Source organism: Lycium barbarum, chromosome 2, assembly GCF_019175385.1.
Source record: "Lycium barbarum isolate Lr01 chromosome 2, ASM1917538v2, whole genome shotgun sequence".
In the NCBI taxonomy this organism is placed as follows: Eukaryota; Viridiplantae; Streptophyta; class Magnoliopsida; order Solanales; family Solanaceae; genus Lycium; species Lycium barbarum.
Genome location: NC_083338.1, coordinates 86548016 through 86566917, shown reverse-complemented (window position 1 = coordinate 86566917; position 18902 = coordinate 86548016). Strand labels below are relative to the sequence as shown.

General features: G+C 36.0%; 1 long non-coding RNA gene across 1 annotated transcript; it reads right to left on the bottom strand.

The window, feature by feature from the left end:
* Window positions 1-14041: 14041 nt before the first annotated feature.
* On the bottom strand, window positions 14042-16457 carry LOC132620769 (uncharacterized). The gene is made up of 3 exons (XR_009575203.1): window positions 16066-16457; window positions 15585-15648; window positions 14042-14802 (listed from the first exon to the last, which is right to left on the bottom strand). It is a non-coding gene; the product is annotated as an uncharacterized LOC132620769 (long non-coding RNA).
* Between the last annotated feature and the right edge of the window lie 2445 nt (window positions 16458-18902).

Sequence of the window (18902 nt, the reverse complement as noted above, 5' to 3'; positions counted from 1 at the left end):
TTAATAGTGATCAGTTATTATATTTTGATTTTTGGCTTAGAACATTAAATACTCTCTAGTTTTTGAAGGTTCAAACATCAATTCAAGTATTATCAATTCCTCTTTCTTCAAAAGTAAGCAATTATGAATTCTTCAATTTCTTATTTCTTGTTCTTTGTCATGAGTAGCTAAATTCCCTTACTAGGGTTGTGAACCCAGTGATGGGTGTTATGTGATTGGGTTGTGATTGATATACACATAATGGATTATTAGGGTTTATTTATTCTTCATTCTTCATTCATAATTAATGGTTGCAAACATTGATTAAAGCCATAAACCTTGATTTATTTGGGAAAATAATTAGGGTTGGTAAGAATAAATAACAAGGACTCAAAGCTTTAAACTTTGTTTAATAAATTTACTTAGGAATAAGAAGAATTTACTTGGCATGATTAATCGTTCTTCATAGTTACTTTCCTATATTTGGGAAAATCATAGAAAGAGATAATATTTATTTATTGGGAAATAGTAGAGATTCATATAGAGATTAAGTGCATTCATATAATGATCCATTAGATGTATATCAAGATCAATACCCATGATCATACACTCTATCTAACGGGGACACAACCTTAGTTTCTTTTACCATAAATTTCCACGAAAGCAAGTAGATAGCAATTAGTCATAGAAAAACTAACTATTACCAAAACCATAGGATTAAGACATTAGACCTAAGCTTAGCATCCTACGACTTTAGTAACCTTTTCACACCATATTCCCTGTGGGATTCGACCAACCTTGTTGGGTTACTATATTTGACAACGTCCGCGTTATACCATTAATAGGTGTAATTTGAGCGTATCAAATTTTGGCGCCGTTGCAGGGGAATACGATTTTGAAATTAGTAAATAGTGTTTTCTTTATTGAAGTCTTTTGCTTATTCCATCACACCTTGTTTGTTACTCTGTGTAAACCGGGTGAACATGAATCAGAATCAGCAAAATCAACGTGCTGGTAACCAGGGGAATCGGTTGAACAATCAGGCGAATGAATCAGATGATGAGATTATTTTCGCTGATCTTGTTCCGGAGGAGGACTATGCATCTGCTATTGTTCAGCCTCGAGTTGGAGCTGCTACTGTGAAAATTGACTCCTCTCTATACCAGTTGTTGAAGCTTGAGGGATACTTTCGGAACTCTACCGATAATGACCTTCAACGTCATTTACAGAATTTTGTGGATGTGTGTGCTAATCACATCCAGAACAATGTTCCACAAGATGCTATTCGGTTGAGGTTATTCAAATATTCCTTAACTGGAGAGGCAAGAACATGGTCTGAGAAGCTGCCCCGAAATTCGATTACTTCATGGTAGAGATGGTGGCTGCTTTTCTCACAAAATGGTACCCCCCCCCCCCTAGCAAGAAGGCTGAAATTCGTGACAAGATATATGAATTTAAGTAGCGACCGGGGGAACAACTATATGAAGCCTGGGAGAGATTCAAGGAGTATTTGCAGAAGAGCCCGAATAATGGTTTTTCGGAACACATATTAATGGAGAAGTTCTACCGAGGGATTGATCCAGTGACACAGTCAGTTGCTAATAATGCAGCTGATGGTTGTTTCACGAACAAATCTTATCGACGAGTGACCAACATACTTAACAAGCTGACGTCTCATAATCAGGCTTGACACTCAAACAATGCTGATGTGGTACCATATGGTAGTGCTATGATCCAGAATATAGTAAAGGAGAATCAAGACACCCAACAAGCATTGGCAGAACTTGCAACAAATATTTCCTTGCTAACGAAGAAGTTTGATGAATCCCAGATCAAGAAGGTAAATGTTTGTGAGGATGATACAATTTTGCCAAAAGGGATGTACCATACTCAAGAGGGTCCGTTCCATGATGGGCCACCTATGTAGGTGAAGAGGCTAATTATGTTAATAACTGTCAAGGGGGTTACCAAAGACAGAACTACCAAGGTGGTTATCAGAATCAGAATCAATGGAGACCTCAGCAAGGTCAAGGTGCTTATAACAACTCTGGGAACTACAACAATAATTATGGTGGTGCGAACCAAGGGAGCTACAACAACAGTAACAATTTTGGGAACAAGAGTTTCAAACCTTATATACCACCGAAAGGGCAGTCAACAGAGCAAGGTAGTTCGAAGGTTGAATCAATGCTTGAGAAGATTCTGGCCAATCAATCTAAGTCTAAAAGGACTTTATCTGGGCTGACAGAAACAGTGGGTTCCCATACAGCGACTATTCAGAAGCTTGAGTCACAGATGAGGGATATTTCTAGAGAGCAGCACCCTCCTAAAAAGGGAGGACTTCCGAGTGACACTATTCCAAATTCAAAGAATGGGGGAGGCGGTGTAGACCGTGTGTTTGCCATCACTACTAGGAGTGGTAAAATACTCCAGGGGGCTGAAGAGAAGGTGATTGATCTTGAGCCGATAGATGAAAAGGATGAGGTGCAGTCCGAAGCACCCATTATTGTTGATGAGAATCCCACTGACAAGAAAGTTGCTGATATTCCAGAGATGGTGAATGAAGCTGATAAAACAAGCAAGCAGACTGTAAAAGGGGCTCTGCGCCCTTTGATGCAGCCTTTCAAATCTAAACCTACCTTTCCTCAGAGGTTGGTAAATAAGAAGGAAGATGCTATGTTCGAGAAGATTTTATGATCAGTTGAAGCAGTTATCTCTAAATTTTCCCTTCTTGGAAGCTGTCAAGGAGATGCCCGGTTTCGCTAAATATTTGAAGGATCTACTGACCAAGAAGAAAACGGTTCAACATGAGACCGTGAGTTTTCCATCATTTCAACTACAACTGTTCAGAAAAAGGGAGATCCTGGGGCGTTCACCATTCTTTGTTCTGTTGGGCACCATGATTTTGCTCGTGCTTTGTGTGATAATGGGGCGAGTATTAATTTGATGCCCCTTGCTATATACAAACAATCAGGTTATGGGATGCCAAGGCCGACTACTATGAGGTTACAAATGGCTGATAGGTCTATCAAAAGACCTATTGGGGTGGTTGATGATGTACTTGTGCGGGTTGGTGATTTTATGTTGCCCGCTGATTTTGTGATTCTTGACTGTGCTGTTGATCGGGACATTCCTATTATTCTGGGGAGACCTTTCCTTGCTACAGGGAGAGCTCTGATGGATTCGGAGAAAAATGAAATCAAGTTCCAAGTCAAAGATGAAGAAGTGACTTTTCAGGCTAGCAAAGGGATGAGGTTACCAAGTGCTTACGGGAGTATTTCGGTAATTGATTCGTTTGATGTTGTTGATTAAGCAGTTGAGTTCAAGATGGAAGAAGAAAGTTTGGGTGAAGCTCTAGCTGGTATTCTTGTGAATTTCGATGCTAAGGACATGAAAGGTTATGTGGAGATAGTTAATTCACTTGTTGGGTTGGGTTCATATTCATACCACTCAAAGAAGCTAAATCTTGATCTGGAAAATAGAACAACTGTTATATCCCGTATTTTTATACATTGGGATATTTTAAGCTAAACGCGACAAGTTAAAGACAAGACTATTTTAAGGTACGAGGTAGAGACGTTAACTCCCGATTTTGTTTTAAGTCACAAGTTGCCTATAAATTTCGTTTGGTATAGAAATATTATGAAAATTTGGGATTAATTTACCATGATTAGATTATTAAGTGGGATTAAAATTTTATCACTTCACAATTAGGCACTTAGTAGGCCGTATGGGCCTCACCCATAAGTTGGCCAAATGTGATTGGCTTAAACCTTGGGTGGGACACATGTCCAACCCATGGACTGCATATATATACTAAAATGCTGATTCACACTTCAACTACTAAGTCATTTCATCTTCACAAGCCAAAAAAAAATTAAGAGATAGAGAGAGAGAGTCTCGGCCATAGCTGGCCGAGAATGAAGCTGCTCCAGTTGATCAAAAAATTAAGTTTCTCAAGCAATTAAACTCCTTAGGAGGTGTATAATAACGTGGAGCATCCATTGATATAGCAAGAACAAGTGTTAGAAGTCAAGGTACAAATTGAGGACAAGTTGAAAGGCCAAGTATCCAAGGTAAGAGTTGATCATTTTCTTGTGTTTTATGATGAATTGAATGTATATAATTTTGCATGTTGGTATTGGATTGTTGTTGTTGAAGTTTCAAGTGAGCCGTGTGTGATAGGCTTATATGAAGTAATGCTCAAATTTCTTGTACGTGTATTGAGGATGGTTAGAATGTTGTAGTGTGTATGAAAGGAATGAAAATTATGGAATTTTGTATGTGGTTATGTTGAGGCCGTGTAGGGGCTGGTTTAGGAGAATTAGTGGACTGATTTAATTGATGCTTTAGTTGTTGTTGTTATGGACATTGTGGTGCATTGTATGCATCGTGAATATGTGAGTTAAGGTGTAAAAGAAATGGTATATGTTGAAGTAGGAAAACAGTCCAAACCGTGGACTGTTTTAGTAAAAAGGATGGGTTAATTTATTTTGAATGTTGATTGTTGTTGTCAATGGGTTCTAAAATAAGAATGAGGATATTGATGGTTAAAAATTGGAGTGAAGTCATTATGGGTTGTTGTAGAAGTTAGTATGTTGTTAATATAGTTTCGTGCGATTATATAAACAATGTTGCTAAACGTGTTGTTGTTTTGGTTGGAGTTGGACAATTGCGAGTTGTATGGTATGTTGGTCGGACTGTTTTTGAATAATGTACGGGCTGTCCGAAGTTCCCTCGCGTCATGTTTAAATAGTCTTGGGTTGACACTTGAATGCATGACTAGCAATATTGGCTTAATGGTAGTAGTTGGTTTGAATACGAACGAAACACCGTCAAATTATTTAAAAGGGATTATTAACGTTAAAATACGTATTGAATTCCCTCGTAGCCTAATCGTAGTTTTGGTATCTTAATATAGGATAAAGTACTATCGGGCAGCGTGTACGAGTTGTATTACGACTAAACGTTAAAGGTATGTAAAGCCTATCCCTTCTTTCTTTTGGCATGTCCTAGATGTAGGTAAGATATAATATGAGCCTTGGGGTAATTCTACTCTCTAGTTCCAAGCATGACTTATGATTTTTATTCGTCTCCTTGATGTTAGAACTTTTAGGATAGTCGAGCTATTGTCTCGAGCCTAGTATATGATTGGCTAATATATGATGTCTAAAAGTTCCTACTCTTAAAGAATTCCATAATTAGAGGTGTACTTGACTTTCACAAGCTATCTTATATTAATTTGATACGTGAATATGATCCCTGAAACGTCCCTTGCTATAGTTTGTGATGACACTTAGAAAGAACTTATTATGATTATTATCCTGATACTTGAGAGCTGATTGGTTTACTTATCTATTGAGTCTCAAAAGATGATTTGTATGTATATGGTTGCTTATTACTCTGCTCGTGCTTACCGTTACATCCTTCACTGAGTCCCGGGCCAGGACATGTTTTCGTGCGCATATCCATTGCATTATTCACTGAGTCCCTCACTAGAGGGCCGGGACACGTTATATATATATATATATATATATATATGTGTGTGTGTGATGGTATGATGACATGATGATATGGGATGGTGGCCAGGATGGAATATGATCAATATTCACCGAGTCCCTCACTAGAGGGCCAGGACACGTTATATGTACATGTATATGATGATTTTATTTACCGAGCCCCTCACTAGAGGGCCGGGACACGTTATATATGTTTATATACAGTATGATTATCTAGCTATGATTATTAAATTCTATAATGATATGGGTATGATGATGACACATATGATTTATGTTCAAAGGTAAGTCTTATAGTTTTCTGGTTGTTGCACTGGGTCCTACACTCCTCATTTCAGATATGATTTTTACTGTATTTCATGATTTACATGCTCAGTACATATTCCGTACTGACCCCCTTTCTTCGGGGGGCTGCGTTTCATGCCCGCAGGTACAGACGCTCGTTTCGGAGATCCGCCAGCCTAGGGTATCTATTCAGCTATTTTGGAGTGCTCCTTTCTTCCGGAGCCTAGCTTTGTGGTATAGATCCTTTTTGTTGTATGTGTATGTTTGTTCAGGGTACGGCGGGGCCCTGTCCTGTCATATTGTTGTTACTCTTAGAGGTCTGTAGACATATGTGTGGGTCTGTATATAGTTGTTGTTTCGTTGTGTGGACATGACTTATGTTTGGGGCGTACCCATTTGTAGTGGCAGCCTTGTCGGCTTGCGTAGATATATATATATTTGCTTTGGGAGCTGTGTATAATGGTAGCCTTGTCGGCTTATATATTACTGGGACGTTCCCCTATATATGACAGCCTTGCCGGCTTATGTGCGATATAAACTGTTGAAAGTTGTAACTCCTCAGGAGACAGGTGGCTTTGATATGCATATATACGACAGCTTTAAAATAACGTCTTGCCTTTACATATAAATAAGTTCTTGCGATGCTAGCTGTAGATGATTATAGATAACAGGTGTGTGTGAGTGTCCAAATCGGGCACTAATCACAGCCTACGAGGTTGGGTCGTGACAACAACTCCTCCAGCAAAGCCTTCGATCATTGAACCACTTAAGTTGGAGCTTAAACAGCTCCCATCACATCTGAAGTATGAGTTCCTTGGTCCGGACAATACATTGCCAGTGATTGTTTCAGTCCTACTGACTGAGGAGCAGATTTTACAACCTTTGGAGGTGTTGAGGGAGTATAGGCATGCTATTGGTTGGATTATAGCAGACATTCGAGGTATTCCATCTGGGATCTGTGAGCACAAAATCCAATTGGAGGAGGATAGCAAACCGAGTGTAGAGCATCAGAGGCGACTGAACGAGAATATGTAAGAGGTCGTCAAGAAAGAGATCATCAAATGGTTGGATGCGGGAGTGGTTTATCCAATTGCTGATAGTAAATGGGTTAGCCCAGTCCAATGTGTTCCTAAGAAGGGTGGCATCACTGTGGTGCCGAATGCAAAGAATGAGTTGATCCCAACTAGAACCGTAACCGGATGGAGAGTTTGCATGGACTATCGCAAGCTCAACACAGCCACATGGAAGGACCATTTCCCCATGCATTTTATTGATCAAATGCTTGATAGGCTAGCGGGGCATTCCTACTATTTCTTCCTTGATGGTTATTCGGGCTACAATCAAATCAACATTGCCAAGAGAGAAATTCGGGAGGAATATGCTCAATCTCGCGAGGTTTTCCAATCACGATTGGATGGGTTTGAGATGAGGTTGTTTCCTTTGGAGCAGTCGAAATCAGGGGGCAGTTAAGCTACATTTCATACGGAATTGGAGAAGCTTAAAGCTGAATTGGATGCGCTGAAGGCGAGCAAGCGAGTAGAGGACCTTGTTTTGGCACTGCACACTAACTTGGATATTGATATACCGATCCAAAACCTGCTCGACTCTGAGGAAGAAGGAGGGGAAGGAGATAAGGCGCGAGGAAAACGACCACTAGATGTCGTAGTTGAGAATGTGAATGAGAGTAACAAAAGGTTGTGGAGGAGAAGATGGTGCAATCCGCTGCCTTGAATTCGCTGCGCGACAACTATCCAGATCCAATGGGCGCGTCGGGCAGCCAGCCCCAAGAGGCAACGCCTGATAATGCTGCGTCTGGGGCAGCACAGTCCCGAGTCGAGGAACATAGCGCCTAGGGCGCCCAGGTATCCCTCACCATTTTTAATATTGTACCTAGAGTCGATGCATTGGGGACATTGCATGATCTTCAGTTGGGGGTGGGGGTACATGATCTGGTTATTTGTTGTACATATTTGTGTAGAACCCCCTCGGCTTTTCTTTGCCAGAGTTCTTTTCCTAAGGGGTTTTATTTTGATTGAAACTGGCATGTTTAGGATGTTACTTAGGTTGAGTAGAGTAATTTTGACTTAGTTGGTGTTGCTCTTTTACTAGAAGCATGTGGTTATGGTTTGTGGAAATGTTGGATCCCCTGGAAAAAAATTAATGCATACTTAGAACAGTTATTGTTTGACATGATTGATTCTTTATATGACATTATGATTATTGGGGTATTGTGTGTGATAAATGACTACTTAGGAGGTCACAAGTGTAAAAATGATTGTCCTTATGCCAATGTGTGTGTGTGAGTTGTTAGTTTGATTCTGTTTATGCATGTATAATCTAGAACTTGTCCGGTTGGTCTTGTTTGAAATTCGAAAGTTAGTTTGGTTGTGAAATGATCTTAGGCTTTCTTTGTGTATATAGTCACTTTTCCTAAATAAGTCTTACCAAAAGCTGAAAATATTCCTAGTTTCCTTTTTTGAGCCTTTTGACCTTTTTCTTGGCTAGCCAAATATGAAATCTCACCCGTTGTGCAATTTATCCATCTTCGCACCCGTTCCCTCCTTTATGCTACTAGATAAGATGAGGCAAAAGACCTAAGTTGAGGTTGAATTAAATGTGGAGTAAATGGTAAAAACATAAGTTTGGGGGTCGTGCAGTTTACTAGTAGAGATTCGATGTGGTAGTTGATTATATAAAAAAAATCAGAAAATTGTAACACAAAAATAATTGTAAGTTAGTTAGGAATAAAACCACATCGAGGTCGAAAACTTGAAGGAAAATAAAGGGGTTGGAAAGAAACGAGGTGAATTAAGGTAAAGAAATGTTGTAGTGTTCAAGGAGGGTGAGTCACTAATATCAAAACGTATCCTACCCGTCCTTAAGCCTACATTACAAGCCAAAACAATTCCTAATGTGATCACAACTGAACGAGCCTAGGATGAAAACATAGAAAATAAGGGCAAGCTTATGGTATTTGCATGTGTAGATATGAAATTCTTTGTGAGTGTGAGTTATTTTCTCCTCTCTTTCGTCTTTGTCCCATCCTTGTTGTATATAGTTGCATTGGGACACTCTTTGATCTATGTGAGGGCACAAGGATGAGAATTGTGCAAAATAAAGTGGCCGCCTAAAGTAGTGTTTGTGTGCATCATAATATGTTCGAAAATGTAGTGTCATGCATTGAAGCTTCATTGTTATTCATAGCATTCTTGAGTTGTGTATATTGTTTTGAAAAGAGAAAATGGGGATGGTCCTTTAAGAGAACGCGCATGCCGGTAGTTGAGAGTCAAAACCAATGTATCCATTATTACTCTGTGATATCTAGGTGTTAGATTGAGTCATTGTTTTGTATGGCTTGCTTGAGGACAAGCAAAGACTTTAAGTTGGGTGTTGATGTGCCGGGCATTTATGGCACATTCAAGGCCTTTTTACGAGAAGTTTTACTTGTTTTTAAGCACGTCGGTGTCTATTTAATGTGTTTTTAGTGCTTTTCAGGTAACAGAACAGATTTGGAACGAAAACAGTTGAAAGTGCAGAAGTAGTCGTAAACTCAGTTTACGGACCGTATTCTTAAACACGGGCCATATTCCATGGGCGTATTAAAGAATAAGAAGAACCAAAAAGACAGGCTGAGGAAATGGTGATTTACGAACAACTTTTACAGACTGTATTCCACTTTACGGTCCGTATTTCAAAGTGTATTTAACCATTCGAGCATCTGGCAGAAATTCGAAGTCTTGGAAGTTGAAAGACGACTGGGCAGTTTATGGACCGTAAACCAATTTACGGTCCGTATCTCAAGAGATTGAAGTTGCTCAAAACTAGAAGGAAGACCTGGTCGTAAACTGGTTTACGGTCCGTATTTCACTTTACGGACCGTATTTCGTATCGACGGGGACCAAAGTGCAAATCTGCAACTTTCACGTTTTCAGAACCTATAAATAGTCATTGTAGGATTTTAATAGTGATCAGTTATTATATTTTGATTTTTGTCTTAGAACATTAAATACTCTCTAGTTTTTGAAGGTTCAAACATCAATTCAAGTATTATCAATTCCTCTTTCTTCAAAAGTAAGCAATTATGAATTCTTCAATTTCTTATTTCTTGTTCTTTGTCATGAGTAGCTAAATTCCCTTACTAGGGTTGTGAACCCAGTGATGGGTGTTATGTGATTGGGTTGTGATTGATATACACATAATGGATTATTAGGGTTTATTTATTCTTCATTCTTCATTCATAATTAATGGTTGCAAACATTGATTAAAGCCATAAACCTTGATTTATTTGGGAAAATAATTAGGGTTGGTAAGAATAAATAACAAGGACTCAAAGCTTTAAACTTTGTTTAATAAATTTACTTAGGAATAAGAAGAATTTACTTGGCATGATTAATCGTTCTTCATAGTTACTTTCCTATATTTGGGAAAATCATAGAAAGAGATAATATTTATTTATTGGGAAATAGTAGAGATTCATATAGAGATTAAGTGCATTCATATAATGATCCATTAGATGTATATCAAGATCAATACCCATGATCATACACTCTATCTAACGGGGACACAACCTTAGTTTCTTTTACCATAAATTTCCACGAAAGCAAGTAGATAGCAATTAGTCATAGAAAAACTAACAATTACCAAAACCATCGGATTAAGACATTAGACCTAAGCTTAGCATCCTACGACTTTAGTAACCTTTTCACACCATATTCCCTGTGGGATTCGATCCCAACCTTGTTGGGTTACTATATTTGACAACGTCCGCGTTATACCATTAATAGGTGTAATTTGAGCGTATCAACCACCTAAAATCATCTAATTTTGGGCAACTAAGATTATTTAGTAATTCTAAACTTCTATCTTGGAAACGTTTTGGTTCTCCAATGAAGTGTTTAGAAATACTCTATATTAATGTTGCTGAAGCATCTTCTATTGCTTGTTCTTCTGCAACTTGATTATTCCCTTCCATTCTTACTACAATATTTATTGATATGACACCTAAAATCTGGACTCTACTATCTTCCGACAGATAATTGTCCCACGAATTTTTTAACCTTCTGGTGAATCCAGAAATAATTAATGTCGCTGCGTATCTATCTCCAGCACCATTAATTTTGTATGCTGTGATGGCAATACCCATTTCATGTAGTATTTTATAGATTTGGCTTTCTGCTAACCCATCTATATTCCATTCGACTATATCTTTCCCACTATGTGATGTACTAGTGCGAAATTGATCTTCCTCAAATTGAACATCTGGGAAGGAAGGCCAATTATAATAATTCTTTTTTGTAGAATATCTTGAGTTAATAGTTAACCTCTGGATTTCTTTATCAGAATCTTTTGATATAGTTTTAACCGTTCCAAATGATTTTTTAGTAAGTTTTCCCAAGCCTTTTAATTTAGCTAATTTTAATTCAATCCTTTCTTCAAAACTTAATGTTTTAATAACACTAGTTGTTGCCTTGTTTGAAGGTTTTGGTTCAGTTATTTTTTAATTTTTAAAACCTTCTTTGAGATTGAATTTATCTGGTAAATCTGGGAACTTTTCTTTTGAAAATTCTGGTAATTTAAATATTGGATGTTTCTCTATTTTAGAGTTTGTTATGGTTTTTGAAGGAACAATTTGTTTGCTAGTATCTTTTGATAACTGATTAGATACTACATGCAACAGTTGATTAGTATAATTATTTTGTTGGATTATCTTGTTAATGTCCTTTGTTTTAGGATCACTATCAAGATTGGTTCCTTCTCTTTTGAAAGGACAAGCAGTAATAACTTCCTTGTTTACAGGAATTAAGATTTCTTCTAATGGAGGAACAGTATATTCTACTGCTCCTTTGGTTTTGGTATACCATTTGTTAATGCACAAAGATTCCTTTTGGTTTGGAATTTGCCCTGTTAATTCAAACCATCTGAAGAATTCTATATTACTTTTAAATCTTTTCAGGTCGCTAAACCATTTAGCTTTAATGTCTATCCTCTTTTCAAAACTATAGGTATCCATGTACCAGTCTAACTTCGTTTTGTTTTTAGAACCTTTTAGCCCTTTTTCTAAGGCTAAATAGTCTGGTTTAAAATCATTAGTCCTAAGCATTCCTAGCGAATCTCCTTCTTTTTCTAGGTTCATATCACTAGCGGTTGGACTTCCAGAGTTTACCTCAGACTGTTGTGAATGATAATAAACTTTAGGGATAGTTTTAGTAAAATCTACACCTTTAAGTTTTCTATTAATTTCATTCACGAAATTATCATGGCTTTCACCTACTTCCTCCGGGGGTTTAAAAGAAGAAGGTCTTGAAAAAGACTTTCTTTGACTTGACGAAGGTTGCGAATACGACATTCGACTGCAAGAAGATGATTCATTGACAGATGCAGATGTAAGGAATTTTATATCAATAGATCCATCTGGGTATTGAATAACTTGTTCAATAGCAGAACTTTCAGGTTCAGCTTTTGGTTGAGTTATGGCATCAAAGTGCCATTCATCTTTCGATAAAATTTCATTCCATTTTATCATTCTGGGTACAAAAGTGCTACTATGTTCTTGGTTTGATTCCATAAGCATAGTGACACCTTTTGGACTCATTATTTTAGCTTTTGGAGCTAAAGTTGGTTTCATTAGTCTGTAATATACTCTATATATCACAGCAATTTCCTTTGTATTAACTTTGCTATTCATGTTTCTTGTTTTAATATTAAGAGTTAATGTATCCAATATATTATAGTCATTGATGTCAACCGAATAATTTGGATAATAGTTAAAGTATACCAGGCCATAAGCTAGGTTACTTTGTAAAACTCCTAACAAAGAATCATCAAAGTTTAATAACCTATCATCTCTTAATAGGAGACATAAAGGTGTGTCTAAACCTAATCTGTAGAGAGGTTTGACAGCAACTTGGACAAGTCCTATGTGGAGAAAATTATAACTTTTCTTATATCTATTTATATCTTGCATAGACAACAACTTAATAGTTTCTACTGAACTATTGATAGCTACGGTTGATTCACAAGTTTTGATGTTATAATTTTTACAAAATCAAACTTTCCTGTATTATAAATTTGTCGGAATGGTTCTTTTGGAATATTCCAATTTTGTAGATCATTCTCAACTTTAGCTATCTTTGTAGCTTCTGTTGACATATTAACACTGTTTAAAACATTCATATTGTCAAAACTCATGATTAATACTGAGCAGTTATGTTATCAAGTTGGTTTTGACACCACTTAATATTATCTTCAACATAAGACGAATTTTCTCTGCTGGCTTCTAATAAGCGTTCAGCTGCTTGTATAGAAATTAATACTTGTTCTAAAGTAATATTTCTATTATCTCCTTTATTATAAGAGTCAAGAACTCTTGGGTTCTTTAAAGAATTTTGAAATGATATTTCAGATTCAAAAATTCTATATAAAATAATAAATCTCGTTTTTGAAAATAGAATTGCCATTTGAAGCTGTTATAAAATCTTATTCTTCTAAAAGAACGGTGAGTGACAGTAATGGACTTTAGAAAATAAAGTTACTAAGCTCTAAGGAAGATGAACAGTAAACCTGACTTCCTAACAATATAAGAACATGATTGGATTATAACAGGATTTCGACTGAACCCTAGGATAGTATGAAAACTTAGCCACTCATACTTGGCTTTATAATTTACTTTCCTTTATTGATTTTGCTCTTTACAATAAGATCAAAATCAATCTCAAAAGGATTTGGGAAGTTTTTGCCAAGACTTTGGTTTTGAAAAAATATCTGCCCCATCCAAAAAATTGAGTAAAATGGCCAAGAAAGCTGCCACATCAAAATCTCATTATAGAAAAAAAGAAAAATCCAGATAAATCCTATAAGAAGAAAAGATTTAAAAGATCACCAAAAAAGAATTTTGGAGATACATGTTGGACTTGTGGCAAATTAGGCCACAGATCGAGTGAATGTAGAGTCACTAATAAAAAGAAAAAGAAGATAAATCTTCTTGATGTTGCTGATAAAATAAAAAATGAACTTTACACTATTCTCAAAGAAAATGACAACACTTCATCTTCTTATGAAATCAGTGATATTGAAATTGATACAGACTATAGTTCTAATAACAATTCTTCTGAATCTGAAGATTGTGATTGCACAGGGACTATACGTACTTGTGGTCAAAATTCAATAAGGGTAATTACTACCAAATAAAAAGAATTTCTTCTTGATTTGGTCATATTAATGATGAAGAAGTTAAGAAAAAATATCTGGAGGAATTAAAAAATATTCTTATAAATCAATCCAAGGATAAACCTCAGATTGAACCCTTTAACATGAAAAATGTTATGAGTAGATTCTCTTCAAAAGAAAAGAAACCTACAATACAAGATTTACAATATGAATTAATCTCTGTCAAGAACGAGATAAAAGAAGTCAAAACAAGGCTTAATAAGGTTGAAATGGATTATATCACAAACCAAATATTATCTCAAACAAGAAATGAAATTCTTGCAGAAGATAATAAAAATGAAGAAGATAATCATTCCAATAATGACGAATCACTACAAGATCCAGGTAATGATGAAGTCATTGAGACATCTTGTCACGACCCAATTTAGGACCATGACCGGCGCTATGGGGTAGGATTCCCAAAGCAAGCCTTAACGGAAATTTTTCAGAAAATCGGCCAGAGTTTCCCCTGTTTTTATGACTATCCAAAACTTTCCTGTCTCAAAATCAATAACAAAAATGTCCAATCTCAACCAAACTAAATGTAATCATCCTCAATCAACCCGTTTTCAACGTAATAATACTAAAACATCTCTGAAATACGGAAAAAAATGTCTAATACTAGTCACCAGTCTATAATAAATAAAGAATACTTATGGAATAAATCAAATGACTGTGGAGCAACTCTAAGAGTTCAAAAGAAAGACTATAATAAATAATAGACTCTTCGCCCACGCGGACAAGTGCGGGGCTCACCAGGAGCTTTCAACTTGTGCTCTCTAGTTACCGTAATCCTCACCAACGTCACCTGCGGTCTCTGTAAAAAAAATAGCGAGGAGTGAGACGCTTGCTCAGTGAGTAATAACACTTAACCACAACCGTTTTTATTGGGGACAAGTCAGAAAACATGCTCATATAATATTCATAAAAGATCACAAAATAAATGCCTTTTTTGCAAAAAGGGTAGCAATAACCAATCTTGTCTATTTTCATGTAAGCAGAAATCATTTAACAATTCAATAATAAACTTTGTAAATACTGTCATATCAACTCTTATATCCGGGAGGTTTCCAAGAAAGGATCATGTAATCTATATCATGTGGATCTCTTCGTAAAAGGAGTCAATATAACTGTAGGTCCCTGCTCGAGGGAAATTGGTACATGTATGCTAGTTCTACCTTCCCACTAGCGAGGGCTGTAACTGTAATCTGTAAATACAAGGTGCACCAGGTCTAACAAACCCGCCGTTTGCTACGAGATCCTTCAAAGTCTCCTCCAATTAATACTTTTCTTTGTAAATAATAAATACTCATATGAAAGCATTTTCAAACAATACAGGGCATTTCAATTCTTATCAAATTATGTAATTTCATTTCAGAAACGGTAATCGTATCTCAAGTGATGGTAAAACATATCTAGTATCGGTGAAAACAATTAGAATAACTGGTAACCATCTCAAGTAAACTGTTCGGTACTATATCAAGTAAAGGACTTGTCCCACATGCAATTTCAAAGCATCAGTAACACATTTTATTTTCAAAATCATGTATAAACCATGAAGATTATGAAAATACAAATTGTGGTAAGATTACTACTCACAGTACTTGTGTCGAAGTACCAAACTCGTCACCTCGAGCAATCCGTACAACGTCCTTCGATCAATCTATAATCACATCATACCGATCTCATGTTAATTTCCCGTTTATGCTAATCCGAAACTAACTTTAAATAAGCACCCTTCAGGATTTCATGTTTGGCTCTCAATTCGCAGAATTATATTTAGCCGAACTATGGTTAACCCAATCAGTCCTTAATCTACCGATGGACCTATTCTTAAAATTCACTCATCCAATTATTCAGCCCAACTTGTACCCAAATTAATAATTATCCAATCCCCGACATGGTCTTATCACCCACTATATTTCTCAATTGTAGTGTTGCTCTTCATAGTTTCCGCTCAAATTTCCTTCTCTGTTTTTCTGATTTGCTGAACTCTTAAAGTCTCAATTTAGACTCAACTCAATAACATACTATTTATATAATAATACTAACCGAGACAACTGCAAGAAAACATACTTACCTTAATCTTGATTGTTGAAGTTTAAGAACAATGGTTGAAATGGTTTTGCGGAGTACGGAACCACCAGAACAAAACTTTTGTTCGCTGTACTTGTTGAAGGGCTACTAAGTTTTTCTTTTAATTTTAATTTTTTTTTATCTTCTAATCCTTTGTCCTTTTCTTAAAGTAACGCCAGATTCCTCAATGGGCTAAAGCCCATGGACTTTTATACTTCTCTTTTCCTTATTTGTCATATGCTGCACTTTATTTCTTTAGCTACCAATTTTTTTTTTTAAAGTTTAATTAATTAAATACCTACACTTAAATGTGGGATATTACACATTTACTAATAATGATAATACAGCTGGAGTCGTAGGACTTATTAAAGCCCAAAGTTGGCATGTTCCTATCACTTTAAGAGTAGGAAACGTTGTGCTTGATAGGATAACCTTAATTGATTCAGCAGCAGATAGAAACGGCTTAATGGAAGGATTAATACCTACTAAGTATTTGGAAAAAAGTACTACCAAATTATACTCCGCCACTAGAGAAAAATTAAAAATAAATTATAAACTATCCCAAGCCCACATTTGCAATGATGGAATTTGCCTTATAAATGATTTTGTAATAGCAAGAGATATAAATGAAGATATCATTCTAGGAACACCTTTTATAACTCAGATAAAACCCTCTTATGCTGGATTAGATGCAATCTATACCACCTTATTAGGAAAGGAAATAAAATTTCCTTATTTATCACCACTTTCCCAAGATACAAGTGATTTTGTTAAATCAAAAACCATTTTTCGTATAAATCTATTAGCAAAACAGGTTTCATACTTAAAGGATGAAATTAAAATTAAAAGGATCGAACAAACTTTAAAAACCCCGGTGATAGAAGGGAAAATAGCAAGTTTTCAAGAAAAACTTGAACATGAAGTTTGTTCAGAATTACCAAGTGCTTTTTGGGAAAGAAAGCGACACATTGTTGAGTTACCATATATTGATGGTTTTAATGAACATGCCATTCCTACAAAAGCAAGGCTCATTCAAATGAACCACGAGTTGATGGAAACTTGTAAAAATGAAATCAATGATCTTTTACAAAAAAAAAAAAAAAAAAAAAAGATAATTAGGCCATCTAGATCCCCTTGGAGTTGTTCGGCATTTTATGTAAATAAAAATGCAGAAAAAGAAAGAGGATCTCCTAGGTTAGTAATAAATTACAAACCTTTAAATAAGGTATTACAGTAGATTAGGTACCCGATACCTAACAAAAGAGACTTATTAAAAAGAACTTACAAAGCAAATATCTATAGTAAGTTTGATATGAAAACAGGATTTTGGCAAATACAAGTTGCTAACAGGGATAAGTATAAAACTGCTTTTAATGTCCCTTTTGGGCAATATGAATGGAAAGTTATGCCTTTTGGGTTAAAAAATGTCCCGTCTGAATTCCAGAATATTATGAATAATATTTTTAATCCTTATAACATAGATTCTCATTTTAAACACCTAAATACTTTTTTCAAGATTATCAAACATAATGGTTTGGTCGTAAGTGCCAAAAAGATTAAATTGTTTCAAACAACAATTAGATTTTTAGGACATGACCTATACCAAGGTACTTATAAACCCATTTGCAGAGCCATAGAGTTCTCTTCCAAATTTCCAGATGAAATTCCTGATAAAACTCAGTTACAAAAGTTTTTAGGAAGTTTTAATTATGTTGCAGACTTTATTCCTAATATTAGAAAAATCTGTGAACCCCTTCATAACCGTCTTAGGAAGAACCCAGTTCCATGGAGTCTAGAACAAACAGAAACAGTTAGGAAAATCAAGGCTGTTGTCAAAAAACTTCCATGTCTAGGTATTCCAAATCTAGACACTTTCATGGTAGTAGAAACCGATGCTTCTAACGAAGGATACAGTGGAATTCTTAAACAAAGGATCTCCCTAGAATCTCCAAAACAATTAGTTCATTTCACATCAGGGATCTGGAATCCTGCACAAAAGAATTATAGTACTGTTAAAAAAGAAATTTTATCGATAGAACTATGTATTACAAAATTTCGAGATGATTTAATTAATAAGAGATTTTTGCTAAGAGTTGATTGCAAATTAGCTAAAGAGATATTGCAAAAAGATGTTAAAAACCTTGTTTCTAAACAGATTTTTGCCAGATGGCAAGCTTTACTATCAAGTTTCGATTTTGAAATAGAATTTATAAAAGGAGATTTAAACTTTTTACCAGATTTTCTTACAAGGGAATTTTTACAGGGAAACCATGAGGCCAGGGGCCCCAACATCCCCTTTCCAGAAAAAACCCGACATAAAACCCAATGATAATAGATATTCAGCCCTAGCTGAATTCCCTAAATTAACCAAGCCCATGAGGCCTACATGCCCAATCACAAACCAAAAATTAACTATTCTCGGTTCTATTCCCCAAACAGAACCATCATCACCATTTCAAAGGATGCAGCCCTCTACCAGCTTAACAACAGGTAAAGGAAAAATCCAAACCAGTGATTGTTATGAAATGAAGACCCCAGAGTCTTTTGCTCAGGTAGTTGATCCCAACACTCCCTCAAAGAAAGAAGATAAATAACAGGAAATTCCAGAAGAGTTTAAAATTATTAATAAAGCAATGCTCCCTTTGTTGGCATTAGACAAGCATTATTCAGACTGGAAGGTTGAGGATTTAATCAAACCTTGCTATACTAATTTTGACTATATTGAAACCAACGACCCTATCAAGACTAGGAGATATTGTGAATTCATCCTGACAGATACAGGATCAATAACAATTGAACATACTTTGAGTAACAAGTACGGCCAAGACGGTATTTCATACT